General features: G+C 44.7%; 1 long non-coding RNA gene across 1 annotated transcript in view; it reads right to left on the bottom strand.

The window, feature by feature from the left end:
- The window catches only part of LOC144382337 (uncharacterized), a 1106857-nt gene that overhangs the window by 293039 nt on the left and 790470 nt on the right, over positions 1-23348 (bottom strand). The gene's annotated exons all lie outside the window — the stretch shown is intronic.

Consider the following 23348-nt stretch of genomic DNA (forward strand, 5'->3'; position numbering starts at 1 on the left):
ACCTGAGTTCAAGTTTTGGCCTTGCTGTAAGTTAACAGTGTGAACTTGGGCAAGTCACTTAATCTCTATGAGCCTCCTGTTTCCTTTTCTAAAATAATGTGTCAATGCCCTTCAGCCAAAGAGTCTTCCTTTTGGCCATGGAGATAGAGCCAAGTATAGGACATTAATCCTTGACATCCAGATCTTGCCTTTGCTGAATTTATGCTGATCAGAATCAAGAGGGTGTCCAGAGAACGTAGTGTGTAGCTGGACTAGGAGTTAGTCTTCTTCTGGTTCTTTTGTTGCAAGGTGAATTGTTGGCTCCTGTGACTTGATAATTCCTGCACAGTAGCCCCAAGGACCCTGGACAGAATATATCAATCATTAGAAACAAAAGGATGATTAGTTTTTTTGACAGGTCTCAAAGTGAAGGGGCCTAGATTACAAAACTTAGACAATGAAAACAGGTGCCAGAATCCATCTGGGTCTGTGTTAGAGAGTCCAGTGGCTTTGTCTTTTACTTAGTCACATACTGCCCTGCTTGTCCTATAGTATTGACATAGGGATAGCAAGACCTGTTTGCTGTAATATAAATTTCTCTTTGACTACCTGAAATGAACTTTAGGGCCATGTGATTATCCATGGGATGATCCAACTCTGGCTAATGAAGTTTAAACTGAGCTGCTGTCATTTACGGTGTCTGTTAGGGTCAGAGAAAAGTTTGGACTACGTTTCTCAGTTGTATGAATCCCTACTGGGGGAACTGTAGCTCTCAGAGTATGCATGATATACTCCGTGCTTGCCTGTTTTGGAGGTTTCTCAGTATAATTTTCAGAGAAACTCGATCCAGTGGAAGGGTGGTAATTTGAAGCACCTGAAAGTCTCTAAAAGCTATCCTGAACACATAGGGTAATAAGTTAGTGTGTTGGCAGATAGGTGTAAGCCCAATGTCCACATGAGAACTAATCCCCTAGTGGGGCATAGACTGTATTGGGAGAATAAGTATCATTTAGCATAATAGCATTGAGCCAAGTTTTTGCCCCTCAAGGTGGGCAGATCCCTTGAGTCAAATAGTTCCTGAAAAGTAAGAACAGATTGACTCTTGTAGCGAGAAGAGCCCTCATATTAGTTCCCATTTCCAATGGCCTAGGTTTTGCTGATAGGGTTGCAATAACCCCAGAAGAAGCATCTTGTTGAAGGTGGGGTAAGGTTCAGTTTTTATAGACTCAAGTCTGGAATTAATTATGCAGGGAAACTTAAGAACCAGAAGGGACACGTAGAAGGAGATCTACCTTAAGTGTTTAAAGAAGAGCTAATTAAATTTGTAAAAAAAATCAGTTAAATTCAGAGCAGTAGCTAAGGTTGGAGAAAACTGCAAGAGTTTCATTTTTTTCTCAAGTGGCAGAAGACCACAGGGAGTCAAAAACAACAGGAGGATTGTAAGGGAGCTCACATGGAGAAAGAGGAGTCAAAATACAGTAGTAAGCGGTAGATGACCTGCACATGAACCAGAATCTCAATGTCCTTTGCATGTCTCCCAAATGAGCCATTATCATGAGTCCATTTAGTTGCCATGTGATTTTATATGTATGTATGTATAATTTTTATTTTTAAACAAGTTACAGGAACAGTGGAACTTACCTACATCATAAAACCAATGTGGAAAACTTGGGAAGTATGAACCATGAGAACTTGAACCATGGACTTGTTCAAAGCAAAATATTATGCTGGCATATTTGTACATAGTAAACTTTTTGAGGACTCTGAATCAAACCCAGGAGTCTATCTTGGAGCTAAAACCTTATTATCTCACAAATGTGGTGAAAAGAGAGAGACTATTATCTAAATATGCTTTTCAGTGTCCACAAAAAAGGAACACAATTGAATTGAATAACTTCCTTTGTCAACATTTTTGACTGTTTATCTGGACTCTAGATAGTGGTAGAACAGCCACACAAAGGAATGACGCTTTTGATCAGCTATCTTTACACTTTCCAAAGGGAGGGAAAAATAGAGGGATAGAAACAAGAAAATTAGAGGAAGCTAGCTTCCAATATGCGAAGTTATCCCTACAAGGGTAATTAAATTCCTTCTGCAAGAGAGGTAAAAAGGTTGGTTGCAGAAAAAGGGATTTTGACATACACACTTGAAAGAGAGTGACATCATACTGTTTTAGACAATAGCTTGGGCCCGTCACATTTTATCAAGTGGATGATAAAAAGCCAGCACTTAATAATCCCTGAAATATGGAAACAAAGGAGGAAGCCTGGATCTCTTACATTAAACAAAGTGACCTCCCTTTTAGGCATGACAAGCTCTTCATGAGGGTTTCTTCACTTTCTGTCCCGTATCTGTACCATCCTGTTCATGTCAAAATTCCAAGTGGCCGCTGCAGTTTCAAAGTGTCTCTTCTACTCTGTTAGAGAAATAAGGAGATGTTTCACATGTTAGAGAATAGGAAAGCAGCAGGTGTTTGGCCCAGGAGAGTGCCGTTTTACATAAAGAAGACCCCAAGAGAGCCAGAATAGACCATAAGGAGACTTTCTGTCTCTGGAGCTTGGTCAAAGGCCAAAGGTGATGGTCACCAATCCGGGGCTAGCTGAAAATCCTCTAGAAGGGCCTCAAAGAAACCCTGAAATTCAACTCATTCTGAGCTTACCTCCTAGCTGGGAGCCGCATAGTTCCCCAAACAGGCATAGAGTCAGGAGGTTTCAGATGTGTGTATGGGGATGGGAGTCTCTTGGTTCAAGGAAGTGTTTCTGCTGACTCTCAGCAGAACTTTGATTCCTGCCAATATTCTCCAGTTAAAAACCACCACCAAGAACATACCTGTGGTTGAACAGAGTTGGGTTCATTGACTTGTTGCAAGAAGGAAGAGTACACTAGTAAAGGGAATGTTAGAAAGAACTTAATGGGATTTTGGCTTGTGTCTGGTGATTGTCCAGGAGTGTTTAGGAAGGTGGTGGGACTCTTCTCTCTGAGTTGACTATTGCCAGTAAGCAGGTGTAATGCTGTGATTGTGTACCTTGATGATTCTTATCTAGAAGGTGAGAAGGATGGAGCAACGCTCAAGCGGTGGTTGGTAAAGAAGCAGCAGTTACCTGTGTTCTCCAGGATGGGGAGGTGCTTGATAGTTCTGCGATTGGCACAATGACCTGATTTTCTGCCTGGGCTTCGACAAGATTACGAAGTAGTATTGTTTTTTGTCTCCCTCACAGTCACAGAGTGACTGTGTCTGATGTTGGAGTCCTGTGAGATCACATCCAACAGAGAACCATGGCTAACTCTGAACAAACTGAGCCCTAGTTGTGGATTAGGCCCATTCTTAAGTGTCAGGGGCCACTTTTCTCTTTCTTGTATGAACCAATTCTTCAGTGCTGGTGGGAGACTCAAAATAGAAAAGAGGTATAAAAGGATTTGTAAAAATGGACCGCACAATGGAAATGAAGTGAATGACTTGACCCTTTTCTCACCTGGGAGGCTCTAAACCAGAAACGCTGGCCATTGAGAAAATAGTCGGGAAATTGAGAGGAAGCAGTTAACACTTCTGAGCCCCTGAAATAAAAGTGCCCAAACACCCCACATTTTTACAAGAACTCAGAGTTTTCCACAAGATCTATTTAGCCTGTTTGGCACACGTCCTAACAAATTGTGTTATCATGCTCACAGAAGACTAGAAATGCAAGGGAGAAGGTGAAGGAATGCTCAGAAGCAGGAGCAAGAAGAGTAGCAACAAGTTCTGGCACACCAAAGGTCCTTGAAGACATGCTAAATGAAGGAGCCAGGAACCAAGGACCACAGAGTGTATGACTCCATTTCTAGGGAAGTTTCCAGAATGGGCAAATCCAGAGAGAGCGCAGGTAGATTAGTGGCTGCCAGGGGCTGGGCTGGAATGGAGAATGAGGACTGACAATTGATGGGTGTGGGATTTCCTTTGAGGGTGGAGAAATGTTGGGCATTAGAGGTGATTGCACAACTTTGCGAACTTACTAAAAACCACTTTAAAAGGGTAAATTTTATGATATGTGATCTATGTCTCAAAAAAATGTTAGAAAACAAAGAGCATTCAGATCTGGCAACCTGAGAACCTGATAGCAAGGCAGGATTCAGGCACTAAGGAAAAGTTGGCTGCCAAAGCAGAGCCATCGAGAGCCATGAGCTCTGCCTGCCTCCTGGTCCATAACCTCTGGGTTTTCTTCCATGCAACCCCCCCATGCATGCGGCTCACACCCCTGCTTGACCGCATGCCGGCCGAGGTGTTGAGGGATATAAAGACAACTAAGACATGGTCCCTGCACTCTGGACGGAGCACATCTCAGGGCAACAAAGGGCGTTCACACTAACACCCCAAGCAAGTCATTATGAAAAGGTGACATTATTTTCAAAATGCTTAGTTTAAAAAGGCAGAGGAGTGGATCATACGGAATTTGTAAAAAAAAAAAAAAAAATTCTTTCAAAATTGCCAAGCTTTTAAAGGAATCTTAAAACCTCTGGTGTCAAATTTCAGGTAGCTAGAAAGATAACACATGTGAAATGGCTCATTTCCCGCTGAAGCCAAAACATGAGATGCCACTGTGTCTGTGGAAAGGCACCCCGCCCCACACACCTCAATAACCCCAGAAAGCGGGTGTGTCAGAGTATTTCAAATCCTCCAGTCTCCTGGGCATCTGGGATGTCATGGCGACTGCACCAATTATACTAACTTCTGTGATTTTTCCACAAGATTTGATGTGTCTCTTACTGAGAGGGCCAAGGGCAGCACTAAGCTACAGGGGAGGGAAAGAGGTCGGCGTATAACAGAGGGCTGTGGGTTGGGGCTGGGAGCCTCTGAGGGGAGACCTGCTCAAAGCTGTCTCCTTCCAGTGGCTCTCTGTCATTTGTTTTCTCTTCTCAGTGGGTGGGACATACCTGTGAGCCTTACCTCCATCCAGGAAACCACTGCTGGTGTAGACGTATCCACTGGTTTTCTGGGTGGAGGACATAGGGCAGGTGTGAAGTGAGCACCCATCTTAGAATGGTCTCTCTCAGATTGTAGGAACTAGGCACCATCACAAACCACCGCCCCCCCCACCCCCCAGTGGACAGCTGTGTCCAGGGCTGCCCTCCGAGGGAGTCTCAGGGACAGAGGGGAAAGGACAACGGAAGCCCTCCTTCAGCTAAACGTGAGCCTGGTGACTTTGGATGAGCTCCTTAGCTCTAAATTGCCATGTCCATTCTCAGGCTACGTCAAGGGACCCAAGCCTCCAACTTGCCACAGGCCTTGGGACACAGGGCTTGCTCTTGAAAACAAACATTTAGGAGTTCTTTAAAAGACGTAAGTTCAAACCTGCTACTGGAAAAGATACATTTAAAGGGAAGATACCCTGCTTTAATGTAGTGGCTTTCTGCTGGGGCCACTCTTGGTGGAGTCCAGGGGTTGGTGACTGGTGTCTTGAGTTCTGCCAGACTGCGTGTGAGGGGATTCAGAAGGAACAATGCTTTCTTCATGGAAAAGCAAGTGCGGTGATGGTAGTACTTGGGGAGTGTTTCAGTGATTGTGCTGTTAGAGACTGGAGAGAGCCAGATCTGGGTTGTGCAGTCGGCTGTGCTTTTTGGCAGGAAAGAGAAGGGCAGGATGGAGTGACAAAAATGCCAAGAGCCTCTGTGTGGTGACTCACCCATGCTCCCAGCACTCCCCCAGCCAGTCCCGTAAATCTGAACGGGTTTAAAGAGCCCAAGTATTAGTCAGCCTCCCTCGGAGGCACAGAGACCCTCTCAGGTGACTTTCAGTAAATGGGGATTTATTGTAAGGATATTTCTGGAAATTGGGAGGCCGCCGAAGCCTCAGGGTTCCATAATCACTGAGGGCAGATTGGCTTCTAGGAGCTTGGAACAGGATTCTGGACCTCAAGCAGCTCCAAGTTATCTCATCCTCTCTACAACAAGGTAGAATTCCTCAACCCTAATGCTTGGGTTCTCTGCTCCTTTGTCTCTGCCTCCACGGATCCTGCATGTGGTTTCTGTTTATTCATGGCTTCTGCTTACTTGTGGCTTCTCTCTGTGTCTTTTAGCTTCTAGTCACACTCCCAGCTGCCTTTTCTCTCACATTCAAACTTCTCCAGAGAATTCAATTAGACCATTGTCACCATGGCCCATGTTAGTAGCCACTTTTGTGCTAGGCCACCTCCTGGGCCACTGGCCAATAAATGGGTTGTCCATAAATCAGATGCCTGTCCCTGATCCAATAAGCAATTGCTGAGATAACAGCCTTTTCTCCTGTTTGGAAAGAGACTGTTGGTGGTAGGGAGTCTCTGTGCGTGTGTGTGTGTGTGTGTGTGTGTGTGTGTGTGTGTGTGGAGCAGGGGTGGGGGGGCGGGGAGGGCTCGAATGGGACAGTAGCAGGTCTCTTAAGACTTGGCCTGTCTGAACTTTTGTCCTGGCAACAAAAAATATGAAGCACTTGGTGATGGGGGAGGTGGGGTTCTTTGAAAAGATTCCAAAGGCCTCTGCAGTGTGTGTGGGAGAGACAACAATGCCCATGGCACTGTTTTCCAAGTCAGATCTCCCCATCAGGTTGCAAAGAGTGGTAGGCTTGGAAGGTACTGCCTCATTCTGACTCTCTCTTGCTTTTTTGGTTGTGTAATCAGAACAAGGAAAGGTGACTGGAAAGGTTTGCAGAGAGCTCTTTCTGGCTACAGGAGATGATCTGTAGGTGGCCATGAGAAATGGGTTCTACTGTGCCCCTGGCTATGGACACTTCAGCTCATCTGAACCTTTTCTTTTTTATGCTAAACTTAACCTTTCTAAGTCTTGAAGTAGTATTTGGAGCTTAGCAAGTGCTCAAATGTTTGATAAATGAACGAATGGATGAGAATGAGAACATGAATTTACCATCAGCCCTTTAAAGGAGGCCAGCTAGGAGAAGGTCGAGGTTCCCGGCTTTGGTAGAACGAAGGCCTAGCTTTGAATCCTGGCTTTGCTACTTGCAAGTTGTGCAACAATGGCACAAGTTACTTAACTTCTCTGAGCCTCCCTTTCCTCAACTGTAAGGTTAGGATAATGCTCGCTTCAAAGTTCTTTGGGAAGTCCAAGGGACTACATACCTTCCTAGCACGGGGTCTGACACAGGGTGCTCAAGTGTTGAGAGCTGGAAGTATTACTTTAGCTCAGGGGGCCTGGAGGGTAGGAGGAGGCCATTCCCCACCTATGGACATGGGTACACAGGCCCATTGGGTAATGAACGCCTGGTCTGCGATTAAGGAGAGGGGGACATGAAAGGAAGCCCACACCCCAGCTGCTTGTCTCATCTTCACCTCCCGGGGAGTTAGCGAGGTTGCTGTGTTGCTGGGACTCAAGTACCAGTTCCAACAGGGTTAGGCTACAAATCCGGCAGGCGTGGGCTTTTTCCAGAAGTCAGCCGATTTGGAAGCAGCAAGAGAACATCTGGATCTAATACGAGGGTAATGCCACCAGCAGTGCCAAAATCTGCATGGGGTAAATGAAGGCTTAGTCAGAGAACAAGTCTGTGGGTCCGTTTGGGGCAAAAGCTAAGAGCCAAGAGGCAACTAGGTCAGAGAACAGGAAGCCCTGGGGCGGGGGGCGGGGAGGATGCTGTCGTGGGAGGGTGACCTCTGAATGGAGGCCAGGAAACCTCTCCTTTGTGTCTCCCCCTCATCTATCTTAAATATGCAACTCTGGAGTCCCAGTGTGTGCCAGCTCATTGCCAGGCAGGCTCTTTTGGTCTGACTCTGTGATGGGAGGTGGGAAAGGGAGGTTCGAGGCAGGGAAAGGTGTTAGGTTCCCAGAGAAGCTCCAGAGGTTACACCTGTATGAATGTCTGTCACTCCACAATCAAAATCACCCTTTCCAACCCCATTCTCCAGAACTGCTCCACCTCTTAACGGTGAGATGCTGGGGTCTCTTCCATCCCAACTTCTGCTCCTTTCAGTTGTCAGCCTTGTGACCTCGAGGCCTCATTGTATGAAAGACTTAGCCTTTCCATTTCCTCCCAAGACCCCCAAGAAGTCCCCCCATGTCATCACTTGCTTCTCTGTGACACATTGTGCCAACCACTCCCGCACCGCTTCTACTCCTTCACCTCATGGTCTGCCCCTGTCAGCCTCTGGGGAGGAGGCGACTCAGTCTAGCTGGATGCCTGCTCTGCTCCTGGCTGGGGTGGTGAACAGCAGCTGAAGGTCACACTACCTCCTACCTTTAGGCCAGCTCCGGATGTCCAATCTGCACTTGGTCCTCGGTGCTGCTGCCTGCCCAGAGCCCTTCCTTGGACCCCGGCCAGCTTTATGTGCGGCCCCCACAAAAGCTGCCACAAACGCGCCCCCCACCTGTCAACTTAACTTTCTTTCCTACTAACTCGCCTGTCCCTACCCCAACTCCCAGCAGCCTCACCTTGTATTTCAAGGTCAAAGTGAAGTCCATCATGTGGGAGGATCTTGCTTACTCTCTGGCCCCTCCGGCCCACTCTTCCTGGTAGCTTCTCCTGCCATAATAATGGCAGCCAGCTCTTACTTTTGAGTAAAGCTAATACTTGCCCACAGCATTGAGTCCCATCCCTTCCTCCCTTCCCTGTTCCTCAGGGAGCTTATTCCATGCATGCTCCTTCTCTCACAGACCCAGCCTTTCCCTTATTGCCAGTGGTCTCCCATTAGCACTGAAATGTGCTCCTGGCTCTTTCAAAAATGACAAAACCCTCTCTCAACCCTGGGAGTCCCCCCAGCCCCACAGTGAAACTATGGCCCTGCCACTGCTTCTCTTTACAGTGTTCTTGATGGTATTGTCTGCATGTACTGTCTGCATGGCATCCACTCTCATTCACCTCTCAGCCCTCACAATCTGGTTTCATAGACCTAGCTTCCATGAACATTCTGTGCAACCCCTTCAGCTGAAATTACTGCTGACCCCTGGATCGTAAAGCCCAACAGATACTACTTCTCAGGTCTCTCAGACTCGAAGTTTCCTCAGTGGGATGCCATTGACTGTTCCACCCCAGAGATGCTCTCCTGCCTTGGCTTCCATGCCAGTGCTATCTCCTGGGTTTCCTTCTGTCTCTCTAGCTGGTCTTTTTCATTCTCCTTCCTGAGATCCTCTCCCTCTGTTCATCCCACTTAAAGATTAGGGTTTTCCAGAGTTCCATGTCTATTCTCTGTAATTCCCAATCATCACCTTCTCCTTGGGTGAGCAGATTCTCTTCAAGAGTTCAAATGTAATTGTGATGCTGATGACTGCCCATTGGATGGAAGCTCAGTCAGGTGTCCTTCCTGAGGACCAGATGGGATAGCCAACTCCTGTAGGGACATCTCCTCTTGCTACCCCAAAACTGGATTTCTTCTTTCATTCCTCCAACCTGCTCTTTCTCCTTTGTTCCCTATCTTGATAAATATTGTCTCCAACCACCAAGTTAACCTGGCCAAGTTAACTATTATGTGAGATCTAGCTCCTACCAACCCACTGGTCGCTTTCTCTGTTCCTCCCACTTAACTTTTGGCAGTTCATTCTCCTTTCTACCCATACCCAGCCCATCACCAAGGTCAACCGATTCTACCTTCTTACTCCCTGTGGAGTTCATCTTCATCTCCACTGCCACAGCCATACTCTAGACCCCCATTGTCTCTTGTTGGGATTTATGAGCAGCCTCCCTGCTTGCACTTTTTGCCTTGGTGTGTGGACCCCTCCCATCCATTCTCCACACGGTTGTCAGAATGAACTTCTAAAAATGCAAATCCATTCATGCCATCCTCCTGCCTAAAATTCTTCTGGGCTTCCCCGATGCCTTCAGGATAAAGTCCAAACTCCTTAGCGGGGTGTCCAAGACCTTTCACATCCTGTGGTAATAGAAACATGACTAGTGTTTGGACTTGGATAGACTCGGGATAACTCAGACTCCTGTTCAAATCGTGGCAGCATTTTGGCTGTGTGACTTTGAGTAAGTTACTTAACCTCTATGAGCCTCCGCATTCTTATGTATATAATGATGGTAATATGCTTACCTCAGGGGGTGCTGTGAGGATAAAATGAAGTAATGTATACGGTGTCTTTGTTTTTGTACTTGTCTAGCAAAGTGCCTTTCTCATTGTAGGCATGCAGCACATGGAACCTGCTATTTATTTCCCATCTCTGCCTCTTGCCTGTCAGCTTTTCACCCGATGCCCTCTGATCCAGTACCTCCGAGTTGCTGTCCTCGCCAGAAGACAACACGCTTCCTTTTCTCATTTCCGCCCAGTTTATACTGTCTGCAGCTCTGTGCCCACCTTAGCACCTTCCTCTCTTTGCTTCAATAACTCCTCATAATCAGGTTTCCTCGCTGGAAGTTTCACCTGAACACCCCAAGACTAACTGCTGGGCCTAGATGTTTCTATAGCAGTCATTTCACACTCCTGTCAGGGCCTTCATTGTCTTACAATTACCTTCTCAAGTGCTCTTCCCTGTGTAAGGCATCCCCTCCAGGGTAGGGATCCTGTCTTACTTAACTCTATATCCCTGGTACCTACATAGTATCTCAGGCATACCAGGCTGTTAGTAAACATTTGCTGAAGAACAAACTTAAACATGGAACTCTATCCAGGTGGTATTCAAATTCTTACTTTCATTATTTATTTGCTTGAAACACTCTCATTCTTGTTTATTTTTCTGTTCCTCTTGGGAGTAGGGCTGTCAGCCCATCAGATTGTAAGCTCCCTGAGGGCAGGGTCCCTGGCAGAATGGTTCCTGTAGAATTAGCATATAGGTGACTCTCCTCAGGTATTGCTGACTGCTTGGCCTCTGAGAGGAGGGAAATCTAATGATGAGGAAACTGGGTCTTCATCTTACTTTGTGCAAATCACAAATCAATCTTAGTCGTCACAGAGGGTCCTGGGCTGGCTCTGAGGTACCTCAGTAGCAGGGGTCACAAAAGGTGGCATTGGGGTCTGAGCGCAAGAAACATTTGAGAGGGGAGGTGCAGAGCAAAGTCCTAGAGGAAATGCATGATTTCTTATTCTGGTTAGCTTGGAGAATTGTGGACATTTGCCCCGGAGACTGTCAAGCAAGGACTGACCTTTACCACTGAACTGGTTTTAGTTTTTGTTTTAAAATCAGTTTTCAGGGGCACCTGGGTGGCTCAGTCGTTGTGTCTGCCTTCGGCTCAGGTCATGATCCCAGGGTCCTGGGATCGAGCCCCTCATTGGGCTCCCTGCTCTGTGGGAAGCCTGCTTCTCCCTCTCCCACTCCCCCTGCTTGTGTTCCCTCTCTCGCTGTCTCTCTCTCTCTGTCAAATAAATAAATAAAATCTTAAAAAAAAAATCAGTTTTCAGACGGGTCAGAGTGTCTCTGAATGTCACTTCCCATCAGTTCATGAATGAACCTGCCCATTTTTAGTTAGAGGGATCCCTGGGGGTTTCTTCTGCCTGATGACCTGCTTGCCAGCCCTCAACATGGTAGAGTCCTTAGGTCTATTGAACCCTACCATCTCCTCAGTTGTTAGAAATTACTGGGGTATTCATTACTTTTCATGTCTAATAGAAGTGGAGATAGATTGCAAGCAATCTGTAGACACCCCTGTCCCCCTACCCCATCTGTTGTCCTGCAAAAGCCAGGGCATTATTCCCTCTAGCCACACTGGTAGGACAAGCTTGCCTCCCTTACCACCCTACCCAGTGCGGTGTCAGACTGCTGATTCCTGGGGACGGAAAGGTGCCGGCAGCTACTGGGCTCCCCTCCCAGGAGAGCCCAGTGCCCCAGAACACTCTTGTTTGTTATGCTCACTCTCTTCCACATCCTGTAAGTGTATGATGTATGTGGAAGATGAGGGGCCAAAGACTGATTAATTTTGTACCTTAGATTTTTTTTTCTCACCTTTTTCCATGTCAGAGCTTTTAAAGTTGGCTTTCTGATAATTTGCTAAGCAATAGGGTTGGTCTGGGTGCTCAGCAGAGCTTTAGAAGTCATGTGTTTTGTCTACTAAGAATTTAAGCATTTTTATAGAGGGAAGACTTCATTTGGGTAACTGGTCTTAAGACTGACTTTAATAAAAATTCCTTTATCCTCTCTCCCAACATTGTGAGTTTCTAGAGCAGAGGCTCAAACATTTTCTGGCCCTCCCAAGAGGCAAGCACCTTAAAGGGAGCTTCAGCTGTAAGTGAGAACTGTTCAGGTTAGGCAGATGTCAACACTTCTTGCTAAGAGTCAGGGTGTTTGGGAATGACAGAGGTTGAAGCTGCTTCTCCAGAGGCTTCTAAAAAGGATAAGCTCTCATCTATGTGGAGTGACAGAAATGTGGGCCTGTGGAGCAATGGAGGACTAAGCCAGCTGGTCTATCTGAGGGTAGACCATTTCTTTGAAGTCTGATTCTGTACTTGAATTAGGTTTTGCTATTGGCAGGTTTATAAACAGTGAACCAGGGAGGTGTCTGTGAGTTGGTTAACATTTATATGGAAAGTCCACAGGTGCTCAGGGCCCCTCATTAGTATACATATGTTCTCTCTCTTCCTCTCCCATCTTTCTGTTAAGGCAGGAGTTTTGCTCAATACTGTGCAGAGAGGTCATGAAATGAGTCAGATTGAATGGGTCTCTGCAAAAACCCCTCTCAGGTAGAGGCTTCCATGGCTGGGTCAATCAGAATAGTCAGCTGACGGATGACTTCCCTGGAGCATTGATGGCAATCTCTTACTTTTTCTACTTTCTGCCTAACAAAGCATCTGCAACTGTTTGCAGGTTCTGGGATGTGAGTATCCTAGCATGCAGCTAAATAGGGACTAGGCTTTGAGTCTGTCCATTTGGCAGATGGTGAAGAGAGGAGGGCTCCTTAGGAGCTGGGCCCACAAGGCTTCAGCCTTGGAGAATTCAGGCAGCATTTTTAAGGGAATCAGCATCCTGTATTGTCTTTTTTTCCTCAGGAATTTATATTTGTAGGGTCAGCTTGGAGTGTGTTTGATTATAAGAGAAAAAAATTTCCGTATGGTATTGCTGGAAGTGAAGAGGAAGCTAAATGATGGGTGGTGATGAGCACTGTGAGGCTGCAGTGGTTTGTTTACAAGGCTTCCTAGTTGTTCAAAATTATTTTAAAATATCCACTTCCTAATCTTTCTCCAGAATAACAAAAGGCAGTGAGCCTAATAATAAAAGTTAGAGGAAGGGATCAATTTTTCAGATGCATTCATTCATTCATTCATTCAACTAGCATACATAAGCATCTTCTATGTGTTTGGCACTGGGCCAGGCATTGAGAGGGAAATGAAACAGAAGGTCGTGACCCTGCCCTCTTGGAGCTTACAGTTGAGAAATAAATCAAGAGGCACGGCCAGGAAATGGCTAAGCATCTGCAGCACAGAAGGGGAAAGTGGCTTGACTTTTCTTTATTCAACTTGGTTTGGACATGGCGTGTACCGTGTACCTGGATTTTCCTGCAGCAGATATTTTTATAGCTTTTGAGTTCTGAAACATTTTATTTGAATAGTTTTGATGGGAGATCTTTAAAAGGATAACCTCTTCTGCCTTATAAAATAGAATTCACAGAACACAATTTCATCTCTTTCTAATGGTTTGTTTGGTTCTAACTTGACCTTTTCCTTGAACATCCCCCAAACTTTTCTAGTTGTTTGTTCTTCTTTCTTCCAAACCAATGGTAATCATTTCTTGTCAAGTTCTAGCTGTTCTAGCTGCTACTATACCCTAATTGGCTATAACCATTAGAATTGAGGATTGACTGGAGAAATGAGAGAACTATTTTTGTTTAATGAGCAAGCTTAACTTCACATTCAGCTTAAGGGTAATAAGCATTGGCTTGGTGGTTGGAGTGTTGCATACAATGTGATAACTATTCTCCTTTTCTGAGAGTGTTTTCCTTCCCTTAAGCTGTATTCTGCATAATCACAGTTGTTGGATCTAACTTTTGGCTAAAGTAGGACAAAACTCTATAAGATGAGGTGTCAAAGTCAGTGACACTGTCTATTGCTGTGAAAGTTTAAAGAAGAAAAGATTCCCCATGGGCTGGGAGGCCACAGGAAAGTTTTCATGGAAATGAAACTTAGTGAGACCTTGAGGACATGAAAGGGCTTTGGTGAGTTGTAGGGAAATGGTTACATTATTCAGAAGGGGTAGACTGAACTTTCCAATGGAATCAGAGAGTCTTTATGATATAATACTTCATGAGCTTAACTGCGATGCCACATCATCCACCCTGCCATCCTGTGCAGGGATTTATTTTACAGAATGTTGGCTAGGTCCCTTCCACATTCTGTAGGAAGCCATGGTGCATTTGCTGGCCATGAGTGCTTCCTGCATTGTGAACATCAATTGTAGGACAGAAACTTGTACCATGGCTTTCACTTAGAGGACATAAAATGAGGCAGTTTCACTGAGCTTCTATGTGTACTTCAAAGGTAGAGGAGGAAGAAGACTGGTTTCATCTCCTCCTTGTGCTGTTAAAGGCCCATCATCTTCTCTAGAATCCAGATTTTCCTAATACTTCATAAAGATTACAAAATTACACTCAACATCAGGAGCCACCCATGGGTATTAGCTCATGTGGGCATCTGTTATTAATGAAAAATATTAGTCTTTTTTTCAACTTACCAATCCTTGGAAAATCTGGAACAATAAGGAAAGGTCAAAAAAAAAAAAAAAAAAAAAAAGCCATGTATTGGGTCCTGACTAAGATCCTACTAACTGATACCAAATTCTGCATCCACTTAAAATGGGGGGAGGGGCATGTTGCAGGCAGATGATTCCTTCAACACCTCTACATTTGACCTCCTCAGGGTAGGCAGTGAGCAATAGAGATTGCTTGGATGCTTGGATCAGAGAGTCAGAGTAGGCTCCAGGTGAAATATTTTTCCCTATACTCCCTATTTTACTCCCTACTGGCTCACTCTACCAACAGCAGGCACCTTCCCTTACTTAGGTTGGACAGGCTGAAGTAAAACTTGCCCTATAATACATCCTACTCTTTCCTTCTGTTGACCAGGTTGACATGGGTTTTCTGATACAAAAATGAACATGTGTGTAGGATTCACCAAAAATATGTGGAAAACCAGTAATGTGAAAAAGAGATACTGATTACAGTAAAAAACAAAAAGTTCACACCCAAGGAAATGTTAGTAGTGCAAGCAGAAGAGGACTTTTCTGGAGCTTTTGAAATAAGTACTCTTATTGGGTCTATTAAAAAAAATCAGCCAAAGACCTTGGAACCTAAAAATATTCACAACAAAATTTAAAAACCAACAAATGGACAGGACCATGGACATAGCCAAGGAATAAATTAGTGAACTGGAAGATGAAATGGAGGAATTCTCTTATGTCACCTAAAAGGATCATGAGATGAAAATATGGAGAGAAAAGTTGAGATTTGTAGGACATGAATTCAGATATTTTGGTATCTGTCTACAAAGAATTTCAGAAGGATAGAATAAATGGAATAAAGAAAAGAAAATAGAAAAGAAACAATACCATAAAATTTACCAGAAGGTATAAAATAATCAGTATAAGACAAAAGTCCCAAGATACAAAAATGATGAATGAGAAAAGACCTGTAACTGGATACATCACAATAATAAAGTTAAAGGAAAACTACTAAAAAAGAGAGAGAAAAAGAAAGAAAAGAAAAAAAAACTTGCAAGAGAAAAAAAAAATATGAGAGTCACAACAGACTTCTCATGAGCAATGCTAGATGCAAAAAGGCAGTGGAACTATACGAATAGTACTGTGGGGGAGTGGAAGATATTGCACTGGAATTGTATACCCAGTAAAACTATCATTTAGGTGTGTATATGAAAAAGAGTCATTTTGGACATTACAGATTCAAATGGTTTACCATGCACTGGCTCCCTCTATAAAAATTACTAGAGGTCATAAAAACAAAAGAAGTGGGAAGGAAGTCAAGGCCTACTCTTTACTAACTGCACGTACTTCTGTCTTAAATAGAGCAAGGCAGTTTCAATTAGTTCCCATCTGGTTGAGAAAAAGTGAATGTATCTGTCCTCTCCGCAGGACAATTGGTTAGATAGAAGCAACTGCCCAGACAGAAGATATGAACTGAGCTGCCTGTGTAGGTTCACTGTATCAAAGTGTGGAATGGGCAGGACATGTTGGCAATCTCCTCTCAATCCTGATCCAAGCCCTTGCTTTTATCTCTGGAGCCTAAAGAGGCATGGCTAGGGGTTGCATTATATATATTATATATTTTCTTTCTCTTAATTCTCAAATCCATCCCATTTGTATTCACAGGGGATGAGGTTGGGGAAACTATCTCTCTCCCTAGACTGATGCTCTGGATTGCAGTAAACACACCTGTGTGACTTTTTCTGATTGGAAGCACTACAATGGCAGACTTAAATTGCTCAGAACATCAGGCATATGCCCAGCCGAGCAGAGAGAAGCATGGCCTGGGCCTCTGGGAACTCTGCCCAGTGGCCTGGCAATTTGAGACACTGCCAGTTCTCCTGGGTGGAGAAGAAAGACCAGTAAGGAAGAGGGCCTAATAGCCTTGGAAAGAAGAGGAAAAAAAATATTGTAAGGAGGCTGTATGTACCAGAAGTGCAGGTGAATCCACAAAATGCTACCTCAGGGAAACTCCTGGTAGGCATGAGAGGGGCATATGCAGCTGCCCCACAGGTGAGCAGAATCTGAGCCAAGACACAACAGATTAAGGCTGGGAAGTGGTCCGGATCTTCTCCACAGAGGAGGGTTTGGAAGCTTTTAAAAAATTCATATGTTATTAAAGTAATTTTCCCCCCTCAAATTTCTATCCTCTGTATAATTGTGTTTGAGAAAACCAAGTGGGGCTCATGTTCCCGTCACGAGTTTGTGCTTCCCTGGCAACTTCCCCTATTAGAGGTTGGGCCTGGCCTAATCCTCCCTCCACCTATGGGGGCCTTTGTCCCATGATTCTCCCTGACTCCCCAGATTGGAGGGAGGCTGGGAACCAACCACGCTCAACCATGTGTCTTTAGAAGAGCCATAGGAACTTGGCTAACATTTTTTAGTCCTTTCATTAAAATCATAGGTTGTATAACTTAGCCCTTGAAGCCACATGTCCTGTCCCCTGACTCTAGGCAGGACTGAATTGAAGCTATTTTCTTTAGATGACTCTCTTCTCTGCTTTTAAAAAAAATAACCCCCAAAGAAGCAGCTACTGTAACATTTCTTGGGAAGGCTTTCCAGTATTTCACTTGCTGTCGGCCAAGAAAGATTAAGACACTCCCCTGAAGACCCACTGGGGAAATGGCCAGCCTGAGAGTTCTTCCCGCCCTCCAAAGAGCTTTGATTGCACATGAGCTCATGCCATATTTGCCTAGGAATAAAAAGACCTCTTGATTCTTGAACCTACTGTGGGAAGTTTTTATGTTATATGTTCGTGCCAGGTTAGGTGCTCTGATGTTTTTATTCATGCTTCAGACACTATACGCCACTTAAAAGCATCTGTACAGAACTACAGGAAATGATGAGAGCAGGGGCAGAGGGTCAGAAGTGTGATGGGGAAGGTGGTGGAGGAACAGGCAGCTGCTTATGGCTACCTTGCAAATAGATACCCAGAAGTACCAGTCCATAGATGCATTTCACCAGCCTGCCCATTGCATGTGCCTGGATAACCCTAGCTGACATGTTTCTCCATGAACTTCCAGCTAGACAGACCTTTTCTGCAAGTCTAGCTTAGACACAATATTTTAAAACAGATGATTTCTATCAGGAGACCATGAGCATTTGAGCTCCTCAAGGTGGCATTTAAAGCTTGTCTTTTTTTTTTTCTAAAGAAAAAAACTATAAAGATAGGTAGATTTGGGTGTTCTTAAGGCCCAAGTGCCTGAGCCCTTGGAGCACAAACTTTCCTAATATCTTTTCCTGGGGACAGCATCTCTACTCTGAATGCCAGCCACAAGGTTCACAATAATAGGATGAAAGAGTTGAAAGTGACCCAAGAATTCAGCTTGTCCAAACTCCTCACATTACAGAGGAAGAGATAAAAACCAGAACTACAAAGGGCTGTGAGGGCAAGGACAAACCTTAGTCACCCTCTCCTTTTGCTCAGAGGTCTCGTCTTGACACCTCCCCACCCCAGGGTCTTCAGCAACTCGTGAAAAAAGCGGAGCTAGAATTTGAGTCTCCCTATTCAAGTTCAGTGCTTTATCCCCCCAAGGAGCTAGTTCTATGCTTTCTCTGCAGGCCTTAGGCCAGGCCAGAACTTACTGGCAGGCAGAAGAATGAAATAAGTATAATGATTTTAAAGAGGGCAGGGTGACCTTCCACAAATCATGTTCCCACCAGTCTGTCACTGATGCTTGACCTTCCACCATTAGAGATTCATTCTTTTGTAACTTGGAGGTGAGGTAGACTTCCAGAGTCTCCTCTTGAAATGTAAATACCTCTGGGAAGGCCACCAACAGCTGATAGCTAATAAATTGCAAGGACTGTTTCCCCAAGAGCGTTAATAACCAATGGTGTGGTGGTATGGAGAGGAAGCCGAGGCAGAGAAATTTTGGAATTCATTGAAATAGGAGGACAAAGTTGGGACTGATGTGAGAATGGGTCCACCCTGTTGTAGACATTCCATAAATGCTACTATTTATCTGCCCAACTAAGTATATAAGAACATGGCCCAGACATGTTGGTGAGAAATTCCCTTCCCAAGGCATGAACAAATGTTTGAAAGCCCAAAGGGAAAGTGCTGCTCACACCCATCTGCCATCAGAGGATGCCTAGCCTAGGGCTTTCTGTGTAATGGGCATCGAGGCTTAGTTGGAACCAGGTCCCCACCTCTACCTCAAGGCTTCATTTGCATGAGTTGACCTGCATGGACACTTCTGTTTATGGCTGAAGAATGGAGGAGTTTGTACTACTATTTTGTGGGTGGAAGACAGGGGAGGAAGAAACTGAACAACAGAGGGGATGGTGTATCATCTGCCTACCCCGACAGTGGCCTCTGTGCCCTTGTAGAGCAATGGAAGAGTTCGGACCAGAAGCAGAGGGACTGTTTCTCCAAGAGGTTTGATGAGACTCAAAATGCAAGGAGTGGGCTTAGGGGCTCGGCAAATCTGCTCCTCCTTCTTGTGCCATCCAGAAGTTGCTGGGTATGCTGGAAGATAACTGCCCTGGTACAGCTATCAGCATCCTCATGAGGGATGTTGCCAACATGGGCACTGGCAAGGCTCCTAAAAGCCACATCAGGGTCACTGGACATGGGCTAAGGGAAGCCAGAGATGCAGAAGAAGGAGGAGGGGGAGACTCAATGTGAGTACAAATGATGTGGTCCTACAGGGTCTCCTGGAAACCCTTGGGAGAGTCTTTATAAAAGGAGAGGGTGGTAAGGGATTCTCTGTAACAAAAGGGGCTGAGAAGAGGAAGTTTGGGTGATTGTTATTTAGTATGATACAGGCCGGAGTGGCCTGGTTATACTGGAGTTCCTATTACATCATTTGAACCCTGCCTGACATGTCAATAGACAAAAATAAACTCTAATCCCAGGGCCAGGGAAAGGAGCCTTTGGCTCTGGTTAGAGAAAATTCCAGTAGCTCACTGGTCCAATCTCCCCCTTTCTTATCCACCCAAATTTAGGTCATGATTCTATAGGACTGGAAAGTTTATTCCAAACTCAGTCTGGGATAGAACAGTAAGAAGAACAGTGTCAGGGACTCCATTATCTAACCACTGGAAGGAAAGGGAAGCCCAATCTGGTCTTTAAACTTGAGATAAAATGAGGCATAAGGAAGAGGAAAAGATTTGTTCAGAGTCTCCCAGCAGGAAACCGTAACCTGAACCTTCCAGGGTCTGGTCTATGGGCCAAGAGGAAAAGATACAGATATAGATTTAAAAAAAAAAGAAAGAAAGAAAAGGCTATCTTTGAAGGCTGGAAAAGAGCCAGGGCATACATGCAAAGTTGTTTTGATATCATTCTCTCCCTCTTCCTCCACCATCCACCTGCTAAAGTACCGGGTCTTTCCTTCCTTCCTGTGATTAATCCCACATTTGCTCAGGATGCATTAACTAGGTCCTGATGTAGTTGTGTGGCAGATTTGGCTACTGCATAGCTGAGATTTCCAGAAGTTAAAAAAAATCAACATCCTCCATACCTGCAAATATGGTATGCAACCCGGAATGACACCACTTAGGGCACTTACTAAGCAGATGTGACAGAAAGAACTGCAGCAAGAATACAGGTTGATAGGTGCCATTTAGATGGAGTTACACTGTCTAGAGCCATCGTCAGGTTGACAGATACTCTGGCCTCTGGGAGTGGGGTGTACTTTTTATACTTGTGCTGGAGAGTAACATAACAGCAGATGCAGTTTTGCTGAGTTAAGTCGGTCACATCCGGCCACATGCTGAATACCATCACACCCATTTATTGAGGTCTATCATGAGCTTGATTCTGGGTCAGTCACTTTACCTGAAGTAGGTTTTACCAGGCCCACTCCTTTTATTTTTATTTATTTATTCATTTTTTGCCGATGGGAAATTTAGGGCTCCAAGAACTGAAGCAATGTGCCCAACGTTACAGAGTTAAAATGTAAGAATGTGGACTGAAAACTAGGTCTGTGCAGCTCTGAGGTCTGTGCTCCTTCCACTGGTGGAGTCAGAAAGACATGGGCTCTGAGCAGTCTTCAATCCCTTACCAGGTGTGTGACTTGAGCAAGCCTTTTAACCTTTCCGAGCTGTCCTTTCTTGATCTATAAAACAGGGGCAAAAAGATGCAGCTAACTTCTGGGGATGGTGTGGGGACTCAGTGGGGTAGTGTGTGGAATGCATTTAGCACAGTGCCTGGCCTGGAGTGGGCACTTGGCCTGAAGTCACCAGGCCCCTTTTCCCTTCTGTGAGGCCCCAGGAGAAGAAGCACATCCACAGAAGACAGCTCTCAGCTTTGCAAGCAGTGTTTCCATCCTAGGAGAGGGAAGCTCTTCCCTCTGGGAAGCCACAGCTGCATTTGAATTAAATGCATACCTGGCTGGTCCAAGAAATTGAAGCCATTCTTCTCTTGTCATGTGATTTTAAACACATCACCTAACCTTTATATAGTTTTTCCTGTGGAATAACTTGAATAATCCACGACTCAGACAGGTGTGTTAGGATGATAATTGATTTTTGTTCTCCCACAGGTGAATTAACCATAAAGTGAACTCTTCCTGGTAAGATTAGGACTGTGGCAGGCTTCTCTAGCAACTCATCTCGCTGCTTTCTGGACCATCATCTGTGACCATTACTGTGTACTGTGGGACAGAGTGTTAATTTGAGTATGTTTTGGAGCCAAGAATCATTAGACAGGTAGAAATTCTATTTGAGTGTATCTGGATACATAAAATGAGTCAAAGAGAAGTGATTTTTGGATAATCTGCTGATTTGCCATATTCAGGCATCGATATGGATCATTGAGACTTGATGGGGTTATGCTGACTACAACCCTGGTAGCCTGTGTTGCCAAGAAGTTCACTGGTAGGGGACCTGGGTGGCTCAGTCGGCTAAGCGTCTGCCTTCAGCTCAGGTCATGATCTCAGGGTCCTGGGATCGCTAGAGTCTGCTCCCTACTCAGTGGGGAGTCTGCTTCTCCCTCTCCCTCTGTCCCTCCCCCCTGCTGGTGCACTCTCTCTCTCTCAAATGAATAAATAAAAATCTAAAAAAAAAAAAAAAATCATTGGTTCTCCCACTGAGCTCTATCCCCTGACAAGCATTGGAGAAATCAAGTGATGACCATTTATAATGACTGTTTGATTACAGTCTTTGAGGCTGCTAGAATCAGGCAGTACTGTTAAAAAAAGGAGGGGGGCCCTCTTTTTGACCTCTGGAAAGCCCTAATGATAGCCCAGGGCTGGAGTGAACATTGTAATGAGCATTACCTACAAGTCTCCTTTGTAAATCTCTGACCTGACAGGAATATTTCTTTCCACTCAATCACTCTTATACGTGGGAGGGAGAGGCTGATCTACTCCTCAGCCTTTGTTTTGGCCATCAGAGTTGTATTTTGGTTTGAGATGCATGTGACCAGTCTTTGTTGTGATTTGGGTGTGATTAGAATTATAGTTTACACCATGCATAAAATGACAAAGCAGAAAGGGGATGTAGGGCTTGTCTCCTACAAACCTCCTCTTTTAAAGAAATGGGCTCAAGAGGTAAAGTGACTTTCTCAAAGCCACCCACCTATTTAATGCTGGAGCTGGGACTAGCGCACAGGTCTGTTGACCCCTGCAGTACACTCTTTCTCCACATGGTGCTGTGTCTCTATCTCATGTAGGTAGACACATGGTCTTGTATGATGAGATGCTGGGAAGGAAACTAACTTTTATTAGAACACTATTTCCTAGGAACTATGCTAGGTGTTTCATCTACATTGGCTTATTTTATTGTCATGCCCTTCTGCCAGAGCAAGATCACCATTAAGCCATTTTCACACAGATGGGGAGGTTAACCTACTGGGCTGTAAGACCACAAAGCTCATGCTCTTTCCTCTGGGAAGCGAAGAAAGAGATAAGGGTGGTTAAGTGGTCCAGAAAGGAAACAGATGGAATCAAGCACAGCTTTGTTTAGCTACGTCCATTCACTGTGCATTTTCAGGTGGGGCTATCCCTGAGACACCAGAGATCAACCCTGCACTAAGGTAGGTCATAATGTGTCATGCCTCAAGTGACATCAGTATATAATGTGTCTGGGGCAGGAGCAAGGCTGAAAACTTCTTACCCATAAAAGTTTCAGAGGCACACAGGAACTTTAGAATTTTGATAGAGAATGTGTCCCCAACCTTACTTGAATGGAGGCTACTATGCTTCTGGTCCAGACCCTATAGCTTCCAGGATCTGTCTGTCCATATCTATAGATACTTCACAGGGCCTATGTGACCAATGATTATAGCTATATTTAACCTTTTAGAACCAATCCATATTACCCTTGAAAGGACTTGAATCCATTACCAACTTTTCCTGGGAGAAGATGTGTCATCAGGGTAGGGATATGTCCTTTATGTTTTAGTCCAGAATGCCTAGCAGAGTGCTTGGGTCCTAGTACTTAATATAAGGGCTAATGGAAGCAAATTTGTATTGAGTTACTGCACTGGATAAACTGAATTGATTTCTAGTTAGCCATGGAGGGTTCAGGAGGGATTTTCCAGAAAAAAAGTAAGCCTTTATGAAAGATTTGAAAAGGAGGAGAGGAGTGGAGTATACAACTTCCACCAAGAGGAAAAAGCTAATTTCTACTGTAATAGCATTTTAGAAGGACTATTTAAATACCTTTATGTTTCTACTACTATATCCTTCTTTCAGGGCCCTTCTCTGAAGAAGTTCCAGTTCCATCATAGACCACTGAGAAAATCTAGATGTCTTTCTGAGTCCTCCTCACCCTGAGAGAAAGGCAGGTAACAATGGTATTCAATTTTTTAGGGGCATAGAACACCAAGGATTTAGCTATTAATGTAGAACTAC

Source organism: Halichoerus grypus, chromosome 6 (genome assembly GCF_964656455.1).
Source record: "Halichoerus grypus chromosome 6, mHalGry1.hap1.1, whole genome shotgun sequence".
Lineage (NCBI taxonomy): Eukaryota > Metazoa > Chordata > Mammalia > Carnivora > Phocidae > Halichoerus > Halichoerus grypus.